Genomic DNA, 16,802 nt, shown 5'->3' on the forward strand with positions numbered 1-16,802 from the left:
AATAAATTACCAAACAAATATATCTGAAGTGCTTTGCTGTTATGGTTTCATCACTTTTTTTCAAATCAGTTCACTGGATAATAGGCTATGATTCCTCATTCATGATGTTGAGCTGCATTAGGCTCAGCAAGTCAGGCTTAGCCACTTTAAACCTGTGGGGCTGCAAGTATAGGTTGCCATAATTGGCATTTAGTCTTACTTTTTAAAATGAAACTTAACTTTCTCACTGCCTCAGATTGCTTTGTGAAACAGCCCATCACATGGTTGTTATGTGGATGGTTGCGAGGTCAGTGTTTGTTTTCCTCATTTTATTCACAATTTTTTATTTCTCACATAAAGATAATTAAACACAGAGTGCCTGGACACAGTCACACAACAAGAGCAGTTCTGCTGAATCGACGGCACCCAGGCATTGCATGTCTCCATCAAGGTTGAGTATTCTTTCAATTTTTTGGGATGAAAATGCTCTCTTTAAGTCATTGAAGACATTTGGTTGTTGTATTTTATAAATGTGTACCACAACATGCTGTGAATTCACATCCGACTAATGTAATTGTATGATTGCTGGTGAACAATCATAATGTACCGCCCTAGGTTTTCAAGGGGAAAATAAGCAGATGTTACAGACTGAATGAATATTTATACTAGGGGCTGCTGAACAGTACTTTCAACTACGCTGTGGTGCAACTCGTCTCATAACAGTGAATGCAAAGAAAGTATTTCACCAATAACAGGAGAAGCCTGGAGCAAGAAGCAAATGGACCAGCATGGCTTTCCAGTTTGCCTGTTAGGTGACATTAAGGAGGTGAGCTCAGCAGGCTGGACTCATTCTTTCCACTTTATGCTCTCTAGACATTACAATATAACTAGAGGCTAGTAAGCACTGATTCATCTGTAATGCAAATTGTGCAGAGTAGAGAGAATGTTTTTGTTTTTGCTCAGACGTGGTTACTGAAGCGGGGAGGCGATCTCACCTAACTACCTGCACAACTAAAAAAATTTCAAACAGGAAATGCTGTTTTTGGTCCGTTAAAAGAAGAAATTGAAGTGTCAACATCATTTAAAAATGTTTCAAACCACATTTAACATTTTATTTATTGTGTAATTGAGAGTAATGTGCAATTGCACCTTTGACATTTGACTGGCAATTGAGGAATAGAGATTGACTCCAACTTCCTCATTATCCTCATTATGTAAACATCACAAACAGAATATGATATATAAATTCAACATTGTAATAGTTTGAGAATTTCACTCAAGAATAAAGATTAATATGTAATTAAAAATAAAATATAGGTCTCTGACTTTTTTTGTTCCTCGTCTCTTTTGTCTGTTTTTTAATAACTAGTAACATCTCACTGTTCCAAATGTTCCAAATACACTGTATTGATTTGCTTTGGCCCATTTGAAATCAGAGGGGATTTCTAAGTAAATGATTCCTTGAACAGAAATGGCTGAATGTGATGGAGATCTCTATCTCTGACTGGAAGAATGAACACTTATTCATCCTTGTTACCCATTTCCTATTTCCTGTGCTGAGCTCATCCATTCTCACAGCATACAATACATGCAGTGAAGCTCATACAATCACACTGTACCCATCACTTTAACACCCACCTTTACTGACTGCTGGGATAATTTCCACCAACATGCAGTCTGTAGATTTTTTTTACGACAGTGCTCAATGTGAGTAACTATGAAATACAAATCAAACTGATGTTTTCTAAGCCAAATAATGAAATTTGTGCAAAACAGTGATGTATTGTTCTAGGACGGATCAAGGTTAATCTTGTGTGGGCTCTTGCATGACTTATAAATAGGTCCTGGTGCTGTGCTGCAGATGTGTGTGTGTGTGTGGCCCCATATACAAGAGAAATACATGTCCAAATGTACCAATGAAATAAGACCATTGTCTTTGTCACATGTGACCTGCACATGAATTTCCTACTCAGTTTTGTCTGTTTTCATTTGAAATTATATAAATAAAGAAACGTGAAAAATGTGCAGTTTAAATATAGTTACAATGTTTAATATATTTAGATATTGTGATGTGATTATGACAACTTAGAGAATGATTTAAAAACGTCATGTCTAAAAACTGCACATGAGCTTTACTCTGTGTATCTAATAACAGTATGAATATCCCTATAATGCAACCTTATTGAGCAGAAGTCCTCATTGATAAAAGTACACATACTGTATATATACTGTGTGTGTGTGTGTGTGTGTGTGTGTATGTGTGTGTGTGTGTGTGTGTATTTATACTGTATATACTGTATATGTGAAAACAACAATGATATCAGATGGAAATTATGTGATAGGCCACAGGAAGCAATACCTGAAAATGTATAAATTCCAGTAAAGGTTCTGTTTTATTTCCCATTGTTTCCAAAATCAGTAGCAGTTTTCCCATTACTTTTACATTTACCACAATCTTATTATTATCCTGTTGACCTTGTGAACAAACAATAATTGATGAAAGCAACTTTTATTTTATTATATCTAGCCTCGAGTTCAGAGGAAATGCATTTACCTTGCACAGATTACTTTCAAATTAAACTTATATAACATAGGGTCACTGCAATCAGTAGCTCAGTATCTCCCTCTGACTCATTTCTTTCAGCAGGTTTAATTATCTTTAATGGCAAACCCAGGCTCTGCATATATGCTGAGAAACAAATCCATTATATTGGCAAGTCTTGGAAGAGGGTGCTGTTGGAGGCAAAGTGAATGAAGGGTAATAGAGTTTAGTGTGTTTGTTGAGATTTGATAAGCCTAATTGTGAGCAAAATAATCACTTTCCAGAATGAAAATTGTATACCAGATGTGGTGAAGAATGCTGAGAAAAAGTAAATTCAATCATTCATGGTTTTGTTGCATTATAAGCATCCAGGCTATAACCATCTTTATACTAGATTTCTCTATTGGATATCCTGTACTTCTTAACAAGGCACATCACTGAGATAAAAAACAGATCCCTGAGTATTATGGTTTACACAATCTCTTGCTCTTACTTTGTTGTCATGGATACGAATGGCTTCTGCTGAGGCATTACCTTTCTTTTCATGGCATCTTACATTTTTAACACAGTATCAGCTTTCCTGGATACCCCAAGCACACGTTTTGACATTCACTCCCGTCACATGATCAATGATACTGTATGTGTATGCTGTGCTGCCGTGTGAGCCAAAACACGGGGGAGGATGAAGCACACAACAATTGCTCATTTCAAGCAGATTGGGGTTTTAAATTATGCAAAGGTTTCCCAGAGGCAGAGCTGCGCTTCAGGTAGAAGTTAGTTAGTTTAGATGCAGCCAACGATTCACCAATCAAAGGTTTTCTTGAAAAGAGAACGAAACGAGAAAAAGCCTGTAACTTTATATATTTATACTTATCGGGTACTAACTATTGATTAACTATTGATTAATTGCAATAACAAATACTTGTTGTCGTCAGGGCCAGCAAGGCCTTCTCTGCTGGCCCTAAACATCATCAGAATATAAATTGAATTTTGATATATTTTTTCCACCAATATGTATTAAATTGTTCCCCATAGTCTATTCTCTTCATTTCATAGCTTTGGTCTTGGTTGCGCTGCTTCCAGCCTCAGAACGAGATTTGGAGGGGGCTGGGCTTTATGTGAGAGCTTTTATCCAATCATATGTCAGCCTTAATGTGTTGCGAGGGTCCATAAAATCTGCCCTTAGGCCTTAAGAGTCAAGAGTGCGGTCGCCTGTAGCTTAAAGTGAACGCAAACAAAACTGTGGCGTTAACCAATCAGAATTGAGTTGGCTACTAAGGGCCAGCTAGCACTATTGAGAGGCAGAGCTATGCAGAGCTAGCAAACTGATCTTGAACGAGCCAATTTGTGTAGATTTTTACAAGCTGTTTTTTTTCAACCCACAATGGCTGAAGGAGGAGAAGAGATCGATTTGGTCGCAGATATCATTACGTCATTTTCAAGACGAGCTTTTCAAGAAAAGCTGGACATCGGGAGAAGAGTCAGTATCCAAGCAATCTTAAAGTTGGTAGTTTAACACTCTTAATTGTAAATGCGGATTTATTGATTATAAATGCTTCGGAAATATTAATATAACTCTGTTGTACTTGACCAGGTGATGCAACGCCCGGTTCTACTGGGCCTAGGTGTGAAATGCACGGCCCGCCGCTGTATATTTATATATATATATATTTATATATATAGTACATCTATCCACAGAGGAAGGGGGGAACATTGCCTTAAATAATGTAATACCCCACCTATGAAGCTCAGATCACAATGCAGGCCAAGCTGAGATAAAATTACAGAGATCACATTTAACATCAGGTGTAAAAGGTGCCATCAGTACAGCCACAGATAACCACAGATGTGATTTCTTTCCATAACCTGAAGGGTAAATAAATAATAATGTAATTTTTCCCTGTTTTCTGAGTCACACATGCACCATCACATCCTTGACATTCATACATAATCTGCAGATACCAACAGTCGCACTGCAGTTTTACTTTCTATTTTTGCAGATCTCATTAACAACAACAACAACTACAACAGTATTGTAGCTCTAGAGTGCAGCCCAAACAGTATCTGGCACTGGCTGTGTACAGTTTCCATGAAAACAAGTACTTGGCAAAGCATTAGAAGACATTTGCTGGCACAAACGTGATGCACAGCTAATTGAAACATACCCTTCAAAAGACCAAACAATGTATTTTAAGTAATTAAAAGAAACCATTGACCTCACTAATGATGGACACTACTATAGGTCATCCATAGTCCTCCGGCGCAGCACTGTCAGGAGCAGGATTCTCATGAATTATTTGTGACTGGGCTCATGTCAAATTTAAATAACCTGAAAGGGAAAATTACACACACACGCAGTTGTGTACTGACGGATTTCACTGTACTGGCGAGCTCTTGGTTTATGCTGCTGTCTTGGTTTCAGAGCACAATCTTGGTGTGAGTTAAGACACCAGTGCTCAGGTTGATGTCCCCCCAGGAGCAAGTGGCCTTCGCAGTGTGCCATGTCAGATCCCCTCAAACAAAAAGAAGGAGGGGATAATCCCACGGACAGATTCCTTCTTACCAATGTACCATACCTCAACATTTGCAGAGTTAAAAAGAAAGAGGGTAGGAATGCATTTTAAGCCAGGATGAAGAATAAATATCACCATAGAGATACTATCAAGTATTTGTCATTTGACATTTCACCCTTGTATATAAAATGAATGTTAATCAATGCTAATAATATACATAAATAGCTTTCTACCCAAAAGCCCTTCTATAGACCTCCTATTCAAATAAAAGAGACAATGGTTTTGTAGCAACATATCTGTGGTTTTAGATTCAGCTGTCAGTCAAAAATAAAAGCATTTGCTGCAACAGCGACTAACATTTCTCAAGATAGAATATCCCAATTTTACAACGTCGCCAACAACAGATAAAGTCTGTAGGCAGATCACAGTTGTAAATTGCAGTAAACACATTTGCACCATGATCTTGAATAAGAATGACAGTCTCCGGACGAATAAAGATGAAATGAACACAAGCCGTGTATGTTTGGGTAGAGAGCGAGAAATGGCTCCGTTGCCCCTTTTCAAGTTGCAAGCGCTGCAAATATCACTGATGTGAAGCAGTAAAAGGGGAAGTTAGGTCTTTTCTGAATACAGCCCTGTTTCAGATAATGAAATGGAAATCAAAGATAAAAGCAAGGCAAAGGGACAATGTGTATGTGTGATTCAATTTAGACAGAAAGCGAGAGTCAACAATGGCTTGTATAGTGTGTGCAACATGCAGAACCAACCTGCCAAAGCTGCTTTTGTGTTTCCTTTTGCATGATTACAGAAAGCGCAGGTTTACTCCTGCAAATGTCCTTGTCCATTTGTTGTATGGCCTCAAATCTAGTCCAGGCGTTTTTATTTATTTGCCCATGACCTCCTTGCAACTGCAGATGAATCACGCATCACAATGTGGAATAAGCAGAGTCCTATATTCTTTCCACAATTCCACTTTCTTTGGATTGAGTTTATAGCAACAGCTTTACAAGGCCACATGTTTACCTGCAAAACACCCCAATGTAAAACAGGAGACAGAGAAAGATGGAATATATTTCCACATTATGTTATTTCAAATGTTCTTTTCATTGCATAATGCCACAGATATCCAGCATGCAATTTTTCTGGTGGATACTTGACTTGCTCCCTTCTGATGCAATGAAGACACATCTGCTGTATTTTGGTTCCGACAGTAAAATTTGATACTTATTGTCTTGTCATGTCATGTTGATTCTGGGTTTTAAACACTGAAAACACCTTTATAGCCAAAGGTGTTTATTCAATTCTTGACTTTTCTCTGCATTGATTATATTTCATCTAATTATTCCGTTTTTGATGATTATTGCTTTCAGCCTGTGCATTCGTTAAATAAAAGATATAATTCTGTCATTATGTTAAATTATCCCAACACCCAACAGGAAAGCTTCATATGAAATGGTACAAGTTAATACAGTGTGTTACAGTACGGATGGTGTGTGCAAGTGGCGGCGTGGTGCCTGTGTTGTTGTGCCAGAGAGGAAGAAGGTCCTGCAGGTTTGAATCCAATTGGAATCAGATTGGAAACCTTTGATTAGAAGCCTTGACATTTTATTGTGGACAGGCAGTAATGCAAACACACACACAATGAAAGATAAAAGGGAAAAATCACATCAACATTATAGATTCTACATAGTGATTAATACATTTCAGGTTTTTGTCCCATTTCTGCTGAAATGACAAAACACCCTAACCTATCCACACAGTTTCCTCATTTTGGCCTGTGAGGACTTTTCTCCTGTCTGATCTTATGTTGTTGTGAATCATATGCTTTTTATAGGCCACATAATAGGCAATTATGTAGTAGTGGTATTTATCAGTATGAAAGAGTAATGAATCCGCTTTTGCATCATACAAAATGTCATTTTGCATTGAAGTGATGACTTCTGACATCTTCAGGCTCTTCTCCCCATCTTTGCAATTTGGGGAGAGATGTGATTTTCACACCTAGGTCTTTCTTTTCGCACCTCCCTTTTAGATAATTGAAACTTGAGCAAAGCCGAGCAATTCTGTGCCACTGAATTAGAGCAAAAACTTCCTTGCCTTCCTATGGTGAGACTGTTGAACAAGTCAAAACAGCACAGATTTGTAATATCTCTGCAGTTATTGTATCAACCATCCCCAGGGTTTTGCAAAGGGAAAGTCACAGCCGAGACGCTCAACTGGTTTCTGACATCTTTAACATTTTACACGGAGGGATTTGTGTCAGAACAACTGGATTCAGTCACAATCTCTTGGGACCTGTGTGATAAACCCATACACTAACTCCATACACTGTGTCTTAGATAATATAAATTAAATTAAATATGCGTGTCCTTTTTGAGGATTGCCTGAAAGAAAGTGCCGATTCTGGGTCCTCTCACTTCTGAGAGAGGTTGTTAAAGGCACTTCTAATGTCGGCGCGTAATTGATCATAATGATGACAGCATTTTATAATATAGCCCATTATTGTTATAATGGATGTTTCAGTGCAATTGATTTGGGAAACTTGCCTTTGATTAGGCACAGCTGTGTTTTGGAAATTATTCATTGCTGGAATACAAGCCATCAGTGTTTCCTGCACTACACTTTTACCACCACTGTTCATGGATTGTGGTGACATGAGCTGCATGGATGTTTATCACACATCATTCATCACAGTATTCATGGATATTGTATTCCTTGCAGCTCCTGTACGTACCCATTGTAACATTTGAGCCACTGTGTTACACAAACATCGAGAAATATTCTGTCGTTTGGGAGAGCGGTCAAAATCAGTTCTGTCATTTGGGACCCTGAGCTCATCTCTCAGTGGAAGAAATAGAAATTCAGACATCACAGAGATTTCTTTGAGTTGATTATTGCTCTGTCTGTCTACTGTGCAACAGCAGTACACCAGGGAATGCAAGTAAGTGAACTCCCAAGCCAGTCAATAACTCCCATTGACAAGTTAGATACAACAGAGACATAGTCAATAGTGTGAACACTTGAGAATTAAATAACATTTTGATGTAAGTAATTTGTTTTTATTGAAGCAAACATTTTACATGACATTGCGCATACAATTATAGAATATTTTGGTGATAATTTTTATACAGAAAGAGGGGGAAGAGGAGAGAGAGAGATAGAGAGATAGAGAGAAAGAAGGAAGGTTGTATTATTATTACTATTGTTGTTGTTAAACTTTATACATAGACCCTGAGGTAGAGTAGGCAATATATATATAATATAGCAGACTGAGATTGAAAAAGCCAGAGGCCACTGCCGCTGGAGGTTGTGAGAACATGGCACAGTAGTGTGCGGCCACATTTTGATGTAAGCTTAAGATAATAAAAAAAAAAAAAAATGTTTTATCACATGCTAAGGTGCATCTGCGCCCATAGTTACTCAGGCATAAAGGCATCCAGGGTTAGGTCACATCTCTCCCTCAGGGCACCCAGAGCCATTTACACTCTTATTCACACCTATGAGCGACTAATTCGACTAACACATGTCTTTGGACTTTGTGATACATTTGAGCGCCTGGAGCAAACCGTGATGAATTCAACTCGGGACATTCTCGCTGTGAGGCAGCGGTGCTAGCAGCGGTTAGTAGACACTAAGCCAATTCTGTGTAAAAGCATTACACTTTCATCTAACATGATTCAAGATTGTGACATCTTCACCTGTGAAAATATCGAATCATCATGTTTCCAGATTTAACATACACAAATGACACGAGCGAGTAAATGGATCATGCTTTCCAGGATTGGACAGGCGTTCATCCGATACTTCTATAAATACTATCCTTTGTTGTGATTATCCCTTAGGACAAGACTGCTGAACAATACGATAAAGCTTGAACTTCACTGTGAGAACACGATTGCAGGCCCTCTGGAAAACTACCCAGACACACAAGAATACAATATCAGACGGCAGATGGAGAAAATAATGAAAAATGAAACCCAAACTTACCTGCAGAAATCTTTTGGAACAATGCTGACAAATGGAAGCGGCAGAGCTTGGCTGTGCCGTTTTTATCAGATCACATCGTCCATCTCGCTTCAGCACCTTCCTCAGCTGCCCCATCAAATTTCAGCAACCGGCTGTCCTTGAGGCAGGTAGGCAGAAGCCAAATCATTTGCAGAGTGTTTAGCTACTTCAAGGTGAAACAACAACTGAGCACTCGATTATTTCACTGTGGCATATTCAGGCCTTACGCAGGGGAACAGAATTATAGGTTGGATCAGCCCTGTACTTCCTCACCTATTTACCTTGATAATTACTGCCCATATTACCTTGGTAATACATCTGCCTGCGAACAATCTGCTGTCCCCTGAAGTGAACACAAATTATAGATCCACTATAGACGTTTGCCAGCAGTGGGTCTGCTTTAGTGAGCTGCCAAAAAGATGTTTTTTTATGGCAGACAGATGCAGTCTTTTGGGCTGTCACAATTTTCATATTGGGATCTCATGACTCTTTCATGGGCCTGTTAAATAAATAAGGAGGGAAGATTGAGCCGCCTACAGAGAGGGGTGCTATGGCATATGGCCCATGCAAAAATTGGCCTCAACAGAGCACCTCTTTTGGACGGCGTCCTGGTGCACGCTCAATAGCCATGAGCTCGGCCAAGACAGTAAAATAATAGAACGGCAGCCACCAGCGAGAGACGGGGGGAAGGCGGGGGTAGGGGAGGGGGAGGGGGTGGGGGGTGGGAGAGGACTTTTTTTTAAATAAAGAAACAACATGTGCAGTTATTGAATTCTCAGGACTGCTTGACATCAAAGCAAGAGATAAGTCCCACCAGGGAGCCGCAGCAGACATAAACATCAACTATTCAACTTAAAATACTTAATCATGCGAAAACGCTGAATATCGTGTCAGAAACATAAATAGATAGACATACCAACAGAGGCTTATCTAACCACACAGAATTTATGATAATTACTGTATGTATTTCAGGAAGATGTATCAGGAGTTGCTGCTGTAGTTAGTTTTCCTTGGAAGTGATATAATGCATGTTTACTTAAGAAGTGAGCTGTTGGTTTTAGGTTTTCACACAATCATGTATTTGTATGTAGACAGAGCCACACAATACTGCACTACCTAAGTGGATGGATGAATCCAAATCTAATACTTCTGATAATAATATAATCAACTGTTTTATTTGCTAATCCTGTTGCTGTATAATACAGCTGGTGAGCGTCTGTATATAGTGAGAGATAATTTCACCTGGGAAGCATCCGTTAAGTGTATTGTAAATCAGGACATGGATCGGAGTTGGATGACGCCAATATGGGTCTGGAAGATTTATCAGTGGCGCAGTGTGCTGGCTAACAAAGATATAGACCAAGCCTGGTGCTGTCTTAATCTTATCATACAGTCTTCTGGAGTCAGTAACGAAATAAAATGTCATGTCCAGTCTCCCTGCAATCTTTTCAAAAAGGAAATTCAGTACATAGCCTCCAGAAACCGCTACACATCGCTGCTGCGTGTCCGAACAGAGAATGCTGTTGTTGTTTTGACTTTGACTTTAAGTGAAACAAAAGATGAGACACTTGTTTGTTTAGGGTGTGCAGTCTCCTCAGATGAGCTGCAAAGTACACTTGAATAGAGATTGTTTGGGGAAAATACAAGGCTGAGCTGCTATGCTGAAATCATTGGGGTGTTATATTAATATAGTTTGTATGAAATGAATTCTAATAAACTTCAAGCACCATATATTGTATTGTATGCTTTGAAAGTAATGTCAACCCCTCGCCACTCAGTCTGAAAGTATCTGAATATGAAACCTATTTCCTTAATCCTCCTCTGTGTCTTCTGCTTGATACAAGCATGATGAATAAGCAAATGCTGTATAATTAAAGACCAAACACAATCTGACTCACATGGCATATGATTCACTGCAACATAATTGGGCCATTTTTGCTCATTTTTGAGAAGATAGGTGCTAAATCAGGTATTAAATAAGGAGATTTCAAATATTCCTCAATTATTTGATTCACATGACTGCAACTATCTGAAGGTCAAGATATAATAAGATCAATGCAGAAAAAAAGCCCGTTAAAAAATGAATGTATGCATCTTCAGAGGAGATTCAGAGGATGTCAGTTAACATTATGCGTTTACCCCGAATTGTTGTTTGTCACTATATCCATTTTGAGCTAATGATGTGTGACAATGACTCAGCAGCAGATGAAGTTTTACAACCTTAAAACGACACTCTAAATCAGGGGTCACCAACACGTTGCTTGCAAGCTACCGGTAGCGACCCAGTTCTGAGTAGCTCATTCAAGGAATGTATGAATGAAAATGAAGGTACATTTGACAACACAACTTCACTTGGTAAAGCTGATTAAATTTCTATCCAATCAAATTCACAAACATTCCGCCCTCTTTTGTCACAAAATGATAATAAACCAATCAGCTGTCAGTCCAACACATGACGCTGCTGTCATGTTTGGTTACGTGACACCGTAACATTCGGCTAGCAAGCACACGCCGGATTTGACAATGAACGCAACAAATAGAGGAATTCATGGAGAATTAAAAAAAAATACAAATGCGAATGTCAAGTGTGTGCGTGTCGAACGCGTCTGTGGAGCGCCACTTCACCAAAGACCACAGGAACTTTTCACAGGACTTAACTTAACACAAGACAGAATGATAGGATGGTCTTCGCCATGCCATGAACACGGGGAAGACTGAACGTTTGAACTGATGTTGTGCCGTTTGACCAATTCACATGAAACAGACAAGGATCATAACCTCAAGCAGGGTGGGGCGGGGCATGCTGACAGTCTACTACAGGTACAGAGTAGGACAGAGAGAAGCAGAGATGAGTGACAGCTGGAAAAAAGCAGTATTTGGATGCATTTTGACAATTATGACATAAAGACAGAATGCAGAATCAAGCCTTCATGAATGTGGCCTGACTCAGATTGTGAACTCACAACTGATCATCTGTTGGTCCAGGAGACATTATCCCACATCTGCCCACAAGTTAAAAACCTCATCCTGCCCTTTTATTAAGCTGGAATGTTTTTTCTTTAACCATAATAACCGACAGTTACTAAATAAAAGGCACAACTTCAGTTACTCACCAGTGGAGTAGAAAGTAGTAGAAAGTTCACTATCGTTGTCCAGATCACATAGCTTGTCCCAGGTTCCCTCCAGTCCAGTGGTCTCCAACTCAGTCCTACAAGGACGCTGTCCAGCAGGTTTTCTATCCTGGCATTACATAAATTGCTTGCACCTTGTATACAGGCGTGAAGGCTACAGTCTTGCCACCAAGGACAACCAAACCATAGATCAGACAGCAACATGCAATTTCAAGTTTAAAACGGTATTGGCAGAGATCTGAGACAACTGTGAGATCCTCTTCCGGGACAGGAAGCAGAGGGGTAAGTGCACCAGGCTCCAGGCCAAGCTAAGGGCTGATCCAAATAAACCCCTTCACCCATGTGGAGTCCTTGCAGACACAACATCCCTTGACAATAAAATGGATGAGCTGAGACTCAATATTGCATAAAAAATGAATACTATACACAGTATCATTTGTATGGAGACATGGTTAATACAGCCAGCAATGCTATTAGGGTGCACCCCTGACTCCCAGTCTATTCCCTCTGAATCAATACTTTTTTTTATCCTGCCAAATTCAAAAATAGTATCCTGAAAACAAGCCATTACCTGAACAGACCAGATCAGCCTGTCTTACGCATTTATATGATATATGTTAATATGAAGATAATATTTGAGGTCACATAGTTACATAGTACAGCTTTAATGGACATGCATGTTGTCTGAGGGGTTGTGGCCTTTGAATGATCTTAACGGTGTCACTTCTCAAGTGTGAACACCTGTGTGAAGATCTCTTTAGAACTAGCATGGAATTGAATCCAGAATTCTAATTTAGCAAATTGAAACTGACTGTTTCATTTGAAGTGACCTAGAACTAATTGGATAGATCTTGATCATCACTGTAATTAGGAACCTGTAACTGATGAATGCAGTGTATTTGTGAGATGAGAGCACTGTATTCTTTTTCACATTAAAAATGGACTGGTTGACCTTTGTAGTGCACCTGCCATTAATAGTTAATTAAGTTCTAATTAACAGAGGATAGCAATGGTTTTACATGTTTCAGCCAATTAACTTCAGTTTCTTTACCTACCTACCACCTTACAAAATGTACCATTAATTTTTCATTGATATCTTACCAGAATGAACACTAGAACCTCAGTCAACAATCCTAAATAAAAATGTGTGTTGTTCTCATAATATACTGGTGTAAAAAGAGAATAATTTTGTACTATCTCTGTAGTGATTTAAGATACACCATCTAAGTCTATCAAGTACTAAGCACAAATGATCCTCAAATCCAGCTCTTTTTTGAGTAATTCTGCTCTCAAACAGACCAACAAACTGACAAACAGAGGTGGATGGAAACAGAGCCTCCTCCCTGTTTTACTAAATTCATTGTTATTCATTACTTATTTAAAGAAACTTTTAATTGACAGACTGACACAATGGGTAAATATAAATACGCATTCGCTCACACACCGGAACAAGGACCTAAATAAGATCCTTTGATATGGAGATCCTCATGAAGAAATAGCCAGACTGCAGTGAATTATGACTCACCGGCTACAGCACGCATGCATCTCTAGTGACTTGCTTTTTTTTAAGCATCTGAAGATTGTATTGTGTAATAGCGATGAGTCCAACTGCAAAATCACACTTAGTTTACTTTCATACCAGGTTTCCCAGTTGCACTTAGCCACAAGGATTTGGATGAGTGCAAGGAACACCCAGAGATGTGTATGTATTTTCATGCTCAGCTGAGGGGAGGCGACTTGTCACACAGTGTCGGAATCCATCATCCTGCTCCTGACCTAGAATTTTAAGCACAGATCTAATATCTGAGGAATAAAAACACTGGATTTCTCCATTACTCCCTTGGGCTGTGAGGCCTCAAGAATAGCTTCTCTCCTCTTGTATTCTGTCTGTCTGTTTTCAAGTCAGAAGATAAATGAGCATGCTTTGATACAGCTTGGGGGCGGGGGAGCGGGGCGGCAACAATCCCCATGGATTCCTCACCATGGCAGCAAAGATGGGAAATAAGAGGGCTGGGACAGAAATCCAAACTTAATGCAAAGCAGCACCATGTTTTATGAAACTAGGCTATGCTGTCATATCGGTCATTGCTGTCATGCAGTCATTTCCCTTCACCTTCAAAGGAACAGTAACCCAATTTAAGAGACCCCAGAATAAAGCTGTGAGTTTGTGTTAAAGTGCATTTAGTTTTTGTTTACATCCAAGTCAAATAATTACTTGACAGCAATGGCTCTTTAAACTTACAAATGCAGTTTATGCAGTTATAACTACATGGATCTTCCTTCTTTCTCGCTCTCCTTTTCTTCCTCCTGTATAAAAAAATGATCTCCAAAATAGTCATGTAAAATGTTTGCTTCAATAAAAACAAATAGTAAAAAAATAAAAAAATAAACTACATGGATCATATTGTCTGTGATCTTTTATTATCTGAAGTTACTTGTGGTTTAAAGATATCCAACAATAATTTGCATATTTTGCCATTTCACAGATCCCTGATTGGTAAAGTCTTAAAGGAGTGGAACATATTTCAGCTTTTTAATCAATCCGTAACTGACAAAAACAAAACAAAATAATCTCTGGCTTAGTTTAAAGTGCAGTCTGTAGTGATGAGTGAATCCAGTTATCAAAGCCTGGAATACGACAAAATAATTGAGGATTTGTAGTAATCGACAAAACCTTGCAGATACAAAATGTTGGATTTTTTTCTGTTTCTTTTTTAGATTGTCAACCTTTTTAAGAGCGTATTGAAAATCAAGATAGGACCATCATGTGTTTAAAAAATCCATAGATTGTTTAATACAACATACCATATTCTCAACAATTCAACATCAACAAAATTTGTTAATTAAAAAAAAATCTGCATATTACCTTTATTGCACAGAACAATTTTGTATGTATTTTCAATAGATTTCTTTTTTTAATATCTTTTTGTAAAAAGTTGGCTTGGACTACATGGTCAATAAAGTCCAGGGTCAAAATAAAAAAAAGGGAACAAGAGAAACAAACAGAATCCCAATATTACTCGGGCCAAAAAAGGCTAGGTACAGTAGCCACACTTTGAACAAAGAGAGCATTCATAATCAGCAAGTGGGAGAACCATGAGCCATACTGAGTGTGTTTTTTCCTTTATGCAAAACGGATTACAACAAAGCTGCTTCAGATTGCTCCATGGGTGAAACCATCTGTGTCACTCCAACCGTCTGCATATTCAGTCCATACTTCCAGCCCATTACTGTGTTGTTGTCTGTAATGTCATCCATCAAAAATAACTTAGCCTTAATCTGCACACATGTTTGCAAAGCCAGCTGTCCACAGTATGTTTTGAAAAGGTAAGGCTCTAACCTTGTGTTTTAATATGCACGCCCATGTGGGAGCACAATATGTGGTTCTTTTACCCCCTGACAAACATTGCACATTTTGGGGAATGGCAAACCTGTAATTGATCAGAGAAGGTAATATTTCACTGACTTTGATGAGGGGAGCAACAGTATAACTGATTTCAGAAAACATTCAAGAAAACTAACCAACAATGAAAAAAATATTCTACAGGTTGAGGAGCACATCAGAAAATGTGAGCGCCACAGTTTTTATTCTTCACGATCATGTTGAGCACAAAATAACATGAAAACATGATGCTTTTTGAAATGTAATTTGAAAGATAAGCTAATACAGCATGGTACCAGGTATTCAAGCCAACCATTCTATTTAATGGCATAAATCATGGAGAGATGCTGCAACAGTTGTTTGTATAAAGATTATATCAACAACAATATCCCATATTTCCTGTATCATGCCTTTGATCTATTTGCCTGTGCTGTCTGGGTCACATGAGTATACTGATACAAATATAGCAAATTTCCCCTGACAGTAAAATCTCATATCAACAGTCATATGTGACAACTTCAGCTATTTTTCACCAATACACACAGTAATATCTCTTTCCAAAATTATATTGCTCTGCTATATTTTTGGGATATTTTTTAAAGCATAGAACTGAGAATTGGTGTCAATACTAAAAGTGGTATTGATAAACTCCCTAAGAGTTTATGCCGTCAAAGCCCTTGCCAGTATTTCTGTTATTAATTCAAACTGACACAAATAAGGTCATCATTAATTGCAATTTTACCATTCAAATTAAGTTATAGTATATCACCGACAGTTTACTCAATGCTTAATTTACTAGCCATACTTTTCCAGGTGCTTCTGATAATTGTTGGGGCATAATCTTTTGACTATTCTATCTGATACTATAAAACAGACAAATATCTGATGCATTACAAAAATCGTTCTTAGAAAGAAAAACAGACAATATATAGCACATAGTATATGCAGTTACAACAGTAGTGTATTGTAATAACGATGTACATAAAATGCATAATGTACAAAGTTACTACACGTGAGAAAATGTGCTCACCAACCCATACAAATCTCTCTTCATATCTCAACACCTAACCCTGAAAAACAACAACAGAAAATAAAATTACGGACAAAAAACACCAATGGCCAATATACAGTATCTTCTGCCCCTCGCATTCTGGCTGTTTGAAGTGTTAGTTTTCTGATATATTTTTCTGAATATAAATCCACAGGAATATGAACCGCTTATGACAAATCTGACTTTTAAACAGTGCCCC

Source organism: Genypterus blacodes, unplaced genomic scaffold (assembly GCF_046128005.1).
Source record: "Genypterus blacodes isolate CSIRO-AG114 ecotype Tasmania unplaced genomic scaffold, CSIRO-AGI_Gbla_v1 ptg000021l_1, whole genome shotgun sequence".
Taxonomy (NCBI): Eukaryota; Metazoa; Chordata; class Actinopteri; order Ophidiiformes; family Ophidiidae; genus Genypterus; species Genypterus blacodes.